Source organism: Meles meles, chromosome 18 (assembly GCF_922984935.1).
Source record: "Meles meles chromosome 18, mMelMel3.1 paternal haplotype, whole genome shotgun sequence".
NCBI classification, from domain to species: Eukaryota; Metazoa; Chordata; class Mammalia; order Carnivora; family Mustelidae; genus Meles; species Meles meles.
Window position 1 is genome coordinate 15,685,628 of NC_060083.1, and position 7,337 is coordinate 15,692,964.

At 43.4% G+C, this 7,337-nt stretch overlaps 1 pseudogene; it reads left to right on the forward strand.

Annotated features, from left to right (window-relative positions):
- Positions 1-1,240: 1,240 nt before the first annotated feature.
- On the forward strand, positions 1,241-6,087 carry LOC123930004 (annotated as a pseudogene).
- The last annotated feature ends 1,250 nt before the right edge of the window (positions 6,088-7,337 follow it).

Here is a 7,337-nt window from a genome sequence, read left to right on the forward strand (position 1 = left end):
AGTAGGTTTTCAGTTTCGGGGATGGGCCTGGGAGAACACTGGCCTGGGGAGGGCAAGTGGGGGAGACTCACCCTTCCCTATTGGAAGCGCCACTTCTCTCCCACTGGGGACCCCATGGAATCTTTTTGCTTCACAGCCCTAGGGCAATGTAAAGACACTCCTGGCCTAGAGTATGGGTCTGGCATCGAAGATTGAGGCTCAGGGCAAAGGAGGACAGCTTTGCCGTGAGGGTGTGACAGCTCCCTGAGCGCTGAGTGACATCCCACTTCACACAAGCACCAGGCCTCCCTCAGTGCATCTCTTCCCTCTGCCGGGATTTGGGGAGCTGCTTCCTGATGGCACTCAGGAGAATAATGAGGTGCAAACAAGTCACCTGAAGAGGGAGCAGGACAACAGCTGAAAGGACTGTCACCCCAAAAAACTCCTCAGTCCCGTATTTATTAGATACAAGATAACAACCAACAAAGGAGGAGGTTATACATTAGTCATGGGTCTTGTAGGCCAACCAGAAGGAATGGGAGTCCTACATCGATCATAGTCTTGTAGGTAAACAGAGTAGGGTGTGCCTGGCCCAGCAGCATGAAATTTATAGTTGAGCAAGAGCACAGAAAGGGATTATTCTAACAGAAGGCTTTAATGAGGCCGGGGAGATAATGGAAAAGGGAAACAGGCAATGTTCCACCCTGAGCGACCAGGGCATCCCCAGCTGCTGGGCTCCAAGGACGTGTATCCTCCTCTCCACCGGAGGCCTGCTGCTAGTACAGGTTTTCTCAAGGTCATCCTCAAGCATGCTGCGTGACCAGTACCATTTCTCATTTATTTATTAAAATATTATTATTTTAATAAATTTAATTGTTATTATTAAAATATTATTTATTAAAATATCACCACTTGGTGATATTTTAAGCAGTCTATCATTCTGAGGGACGGTTACATTTCCTCCTTTTTGTTAATGCAGAAGCAGCAAAATCCGTTTGCAAGTTGTCGTACCGTTAGTCATCAGAAAGATTTCCGTGAGCATCTGAGGACTAAGCATAAAATGATTATAGCAATAAAAAGTGTCATCATTCCACCTATAATGCCAAGACCAATGTTTTGATCCAAGCAAAGGAGTTTACCTCAGACAGAATATCATTAATCCTTTACGTGGAACTCACTCTTGGAACTGATTGTAAGAATACTGAGGAATGCCCTGAATAGTATCTTGAAGCTGTTTAATATCCACAGTGAAATTACCGCCATGATGACTGGTAATATGGGTCTGGGATGTATCACATAGCACAGCATGGCCTGGGACTTGAGCATAAGTAGAAGTACTTGACTGGACATTTAGACATGAGGAATGTGGCAAGTCACTGGGTTTCAGTGATATTTCTGTATCCATCATATATTCTCTACTCAATTTTAGTTAATGTCTAAATCTGCACTCTCATTCTATCAGTCCTTTTTTTTTTTTTTCCCTTGAGATTTGTTTAGATTGAGATCCACTGTTTCTTGGTCAAATAAATCATTTGAATTTTTTGTTTAATCATCAGTTAAAAGGGATTTTAACACTCCCTGGTGCAGGTCTCCTGTCTTCCTAAGAAAAATTTCAAAACACCCATCTGCCATATTAAATTGTTGATTTTATGTGAATTGCAACTCAGATTTCCTAATTTACATGAGAATTGGTTGAAAAGCATTTTTTCATTTCATTTTTCTTTCAGTTTTTCATTTCATTTCATTTTTCATTTGCAAGTGGTCTGCTCTTTTGTTCATCCACTTGTTGTTCTGCTCTATTTATCCCAGGATGTGCCTCTTAGCAGCCCACTTGGCAATAATAAGGGCTTCTCGTGGCCCTGGGGGAACATAGCAAACTACCCGAAGCCTCCCTAGGACAGAGCTGTGACAATGTAGATCCACGATCTGGACAACAGAGTGGTGTTTCCATTCACTGGGGCGGGACCTGCGGATCTGTGTGGTCTAAATTTGTTTAGGTCAGAAAGGGCATCTAACTGGGATCCTCATTTCCTAAAGAAAGGAAGGAGTTAAATCAATGGAACTAAGTCAGGAGGAGGAATTGAATGTGTATTAGTTGGCATTCTCCAGAGAAACAACTGACTGTTTATACCTACATCTCCATGTAATCTCTCTCTAGAGAGGGATTTATTAGAAACTGGCTCACACGGTTATGGCCCAGGCAGGAGAAGACCAATGTCCCAGCTCAAAGTCAGAGGGTTAGAAAGAGGGGCGTCTCCCTTACTCAGCCTTTTTGTTCTGGCTCAACCAGTTGGATGAGGCCCAGCAGCATTGGGGTGGCAATCTGTTTTACTGAGTAACCGATTCAAGTGTTAGTCTCATCCAGAAACACTCTCATAGGACCAGAGCAAAGTTTCATCCAATTGGGTACCTTGTGGCCCAGCGAAGCCAACACAAAAAATGAACCATCACAGCATATTCCACAAGAGTGAATGAAGCTTCTGGGTCACGGGGAAATGATACCAAATGAGGTCACAGAGGAAGAAAAGAGAGATTCCCATCTAGGAGGCTGTGCAAGTGCATTTGAGGACCTTTTAAGCGCTTTGAAATTTCATGGAGAGTTTTCTCCACATTTTCCATGTTCTAATCCTTGTGGCATTGTTGAGAGTACCTTCAAATCTGGCTCCTAGTTAATTAATTCCTCTGTATCTGCTTAGCCCTCTAGCTGAGTTTGTAATTTTAGTTATTTCATTAGTCAATTCTGGAAGTTTCGCCTGGGTTCCTTTCAAATGTCTGGACATTTTTGGTAATCTTTCATCTTGATGTCAATACATTCTTTTGAAAATATACAGAGCCTGTAATTTGCAGTATGTGGTCTTTGCAAGCTTTTCTTCTCCTTCTCCCACCCCTCCCCTCCCCTCCCCTCCCTGCCCCCAGTCCCCTCCTCCTCCCCCACCTTCTTCTTTGGTTCACATTCTGCACTGTTGTCCCTCCCCTCCCTGCCCCCAGTCCCCTCCTCCTCCCCCACTTTCTTCTTTGGTTCACATTCTGCACTGTTGTATGGGTTCTGATTATTTCCTCAAAAGTTTTTCAATAGGAATATATTAATGCCTGGCTTTAAAGCATATTCCTGTAGAGTATACGTATTCCTCTCGGTACCTCCAATGGGAGTAGATGTAGTAAACTCACATTTTGGCTTAGATTTCTCAGTCCACACAGGCAATGTGAATTTCAGGCTATGAAAATTAATAAAGGGAATTTGTAAATAAAATGAATGGAAATCAATATTTAAAGGCTTAAGTGTTCATGTTAAAAATAACCATGTTTTGGGAGAGGAGTGGTTTCCCAGTGCATTTAAGGGGATGACCTTAAGCATCCCATCTTGCAACCTGGAGATCTTGTCTACTGGAAAAGAGCTCCAGAAAAAAATCTCTTCAAGCTCTTTGGAAAGGCCCATATCAGGTCTTGCTAACCAACCCTGTGCTGCCAAACTCCAGGGAAGAGGCTCTTGGATTCACGTGGCACATTTGAGGAAATCTCCAGATTCTGTGGGACCTGCACACCATGCGGTGACCTAGAAGTTCAGATTTCCCAACATGAAGTGGATGGCACCTCAAGAGATAGCTTTGCCACGATGCCTGGGTGAGACCCATGTACCTTTTCTCACACTTGCTTCCTGTCTCCTTCACGGAAAGACAGTGCTCCATCCCACACTTACCAGACCCTTGCAGAAGGAGGCAGCATTATTGTTGTTGTTGTTAGGATTTTTCAGACACAGCCTCCTCATAATGCCATGACAAATCAAACTTTTCCCTTTTTTTTGCTGGAGGGCAGAAGTTCCTGAATCCACAAATGTCTTTCTTTCATCGGAACCACTAACAGACTCCGGATTCTTAGCCACATTCACGGTCTCCGCCTTTGCGCACTTACAGGCTGTATTATTGGATAACACTGGCTTCTAAACAGTTCTTCGGGATAATACAATTCTAATGCAGCTGTGACATCTTGCTGTTTTGCAGATAGTTGTCCACCTGTTGTGTCATGTCTATACCTGCGCTGCATCTTCCCGAGGGCACTCGGTTGATTCTCTGACGGGCTGCTTGCAGGGCCCACTACTCTGTTTTCATGGCTGTTTGAAGCAGGGGCTCCAGGAGGCATGCATGGCTCTGTCTGGGTTGGCCTCCACAGGGAGAACTGTTCTCTCCTAAGTCACAATAAGTGCCAATGACTGTTTTCAGTTGGCTACTTTCTGACCTAGGGTCCTGATTTAGAACCACAATACAACTTGGAAGTTTCATGTGAATTTTTATTTTTCTTAAAGATTTTATTTATGTATTTATTTAAGAGAGGGAGAGAGAGCATATGCAGCGGGAGCAGCAGGCAGAGGGAGAGGGAGAAGCAGACTCTCCTGCTAAGCAGGGGACCCGATGTGGAACTCTGTCTGATCCTGGGACCCCACGATCATGACCTGAGCCGAAGGCACATGCTTACCTGACTGAGCCACCCAGGGGTCCTGGATTTATTTATTTGAGAGAGACTGCGTGTGTGAGCTCTTGAATAGAGGAAGGTACAGAGGGTAAGGGAGAGGGAGAGAGAATCCTGAGGTAAAGAAACATCACCCACGACAGAACAGGAACTACTTACTGACAGCAGGACAGTGAGTCGGGGGGCATCTCCATCCCCTGCATTTGGCAGAGAATCAAGTCAAAGGCAGGCAGAGGAGCAGGAAAGCTTCTGGGTGGTGAAAGGGGAAGGTCCGATGACAGGTTGTTGGGGTGGGGGAGCAGGACGGGAGCTGACAGAACAGGACTGTTCTATGTCATAGACCATATTCGAGGATCATATCTGTTTCCCTCGTGGTCTCAAGTCCGGGGGTGTGTGTGCTAAGTTGGGAGCAAGAACAAGAAAAGCTATCTGGGGCCGATCGCTGCAGAGATGTGGCTTGGCTTTCCAGGAGGGCCTCTGCAGAGCTTGTGGGTCCAGCCCTGCCTGGTTTCTTGGCAGATTTAGAATGTTCTGTAGACTGGAATCCCTCTCCTAAGCTGTCTTCAGACAACTGAACACCTTCTATGGATAGAGAAACTATATTCCATAACAACTATGATTAGTACTATACATAATAATTACAATAATGATCAGTAATAATTATAATCACCTACATATCATTCAATGTATAAACATTAATATGTATGAAATTATATAATCGATATATCATGCTTATAGTATGTATGTAATTATACATATTTATAAGAATTATGATAACATAAGTGATAAACTACATTAAAACATAATAAAGTAATACATTAACAAAGTATTAAATAATAAAAATTTTATGATAAAAACGATTGACTCACTGGGAGCCAGAGATGCTCCTTTTCCTTACTGTGAGCTGCTCCCAATGCTTTAGACTGCCAGGTGTCTGATCTCCAGATAACTGAGTGTTTCTGTACAGGGATTATCAGTGTTTTAGAGCACTTTGAGCAAGGGACCACCACCTGCATGACCAGACTATGATCTGCTTTGTGTGGGCCCCACAAACTCTGGCAAGGCCCTTCTGCTGTCAAAGGTCTTCAGTGAAAGCCCTGAGAATTTGATCTCAACTTGGAAAATTGTGTGATGAAAAATAAATGCACAGAGGCATGAAGGACAAAACAGATTTTAGTATTTAAAAGCACTGTTATTCTAGAATGCCATCTTGAGGGGTGCCTGGCTGGCTCAGTGGGTATAGCATGTGCCTCTTGATCTGGGAGTCATGAGTTCAAGCCCCACATTGGGCATAGAGATTACTTAAAAAAATGCCATCTTGAACGTAAAAGAGCTTGAAGAGGCTGATAATATCTGGAAATACTCCCAAGGATCTCAAGGGATCTGGAAATGCTAGAAAAGGACTGCAGCTCAGCTCTTCAGCACCCACTGTATCCTTTTTACTTTTGCACGTCATCAAGACAAGCCATCTGCTCACTCAGTACAAGAGACCAAAAGCGACTTTGAATCTGAAACACTTGCATGTGGAAAACGCTAGATCCTCATCCTTACTTGCTTGATGACTTGCATGTCCTGCAAGACAGCTTCTCTCAGCTGATGAATTCGTTAGAAGGAAAAGACAGGTGCCAGGCTGTGAGAAGATGAAATCTGATGAACACAATCATTTCCCAAAGGCCTTGAACCTATCGTGTTCTTTTCTCTTTGCTATTTTATTTTGGCATCAAGACTATAATAGCTCCAGTATTCCTCGAGTTATCTCAGACTCTCCTTTCCAGACAAGTGAATATTCTGTAACTCGGGAGAACGATCATTGGCATTCATATCACGCACACACAACTGAGAGAGAATGGATTCTCTATTTACCATTGGATTGTCTGTTCATCCTCAAAGCCTGCCTCCTCCTCCTGTTCTGTCTCCTCTATATTCTGTGTGAACGTGGATGGAATTCATAGCTCAGGGAACTCAATCCCTTGTGAAGAACTCAGCCTGGGTCTGTGTGCAGAGTGTTGGGTCACAGGTACTTTCTCCAAGATCTTTATCAGTTCCAAGATCTGGGGATTTTATTTGTGTGTGTGTGTGTGTGTGTGTGTGTGTGTGTGTGTGTGTGTGTGTGGTGTTTGTTTGTTTGTTTGTTGTATACTGGCCTTTTATGTTGGGGAAAAAATAAGTACCCAAAACTTCAGATACTCTCTTTAACAGAAAGGAGTAACCTGCCATAGTAAAATTAACCTAAAAATTTAAAAACAACACGTATGTTTCTTTGATGACATCTGAAGCCTCATTCCACTCTTAGGAGCAAAGACATTGTTTTAGTTTTGGAGAGGAATTAGATGAAATTTAGGCACAGTGCAGGCATCACTAATTACTATTCTATCATTTTCAAATATTTTTAATGGAAGATTACTGTGTAAAATCAAGATACACCATAACATAGTTATATTCTCCTAAAAGTCTTAAGTGTTTGAAAAAAAGAAAGCAATTTTCAGGTAATAGATACAAAATTTTAAAACCAGCCAAAGAAGTATAGTTTATAACGCTAAATGCAAACTGACATGGATTTCACAAGATAACAAAGCCAGAATCATCTGTATATTCATCCATTAACTGCTCATGTGTCTTGATGAGCTCGCCAGCCTGCACCAGCCGTAAAGATACAACCTCAGCCACAGACAGAGCCTTGGAAAATTTGTCCACGGGACTCTAGGCCAGGGATATCCGTCAGGTGAAGGATGGGCTCTCCCAGGCACCTCCCGGCCCACACTGGGCTGGTTCTGGGCACCAGAGTGGAGCTGAAAATTTCACCAGGGGCATGCTGCCTGGACTCTTCTCAGCCAGTGTGAGCGCTGCCGGTCTCATGAGTACGATTCAGAAATATCCGTGGACAAAAACCCATC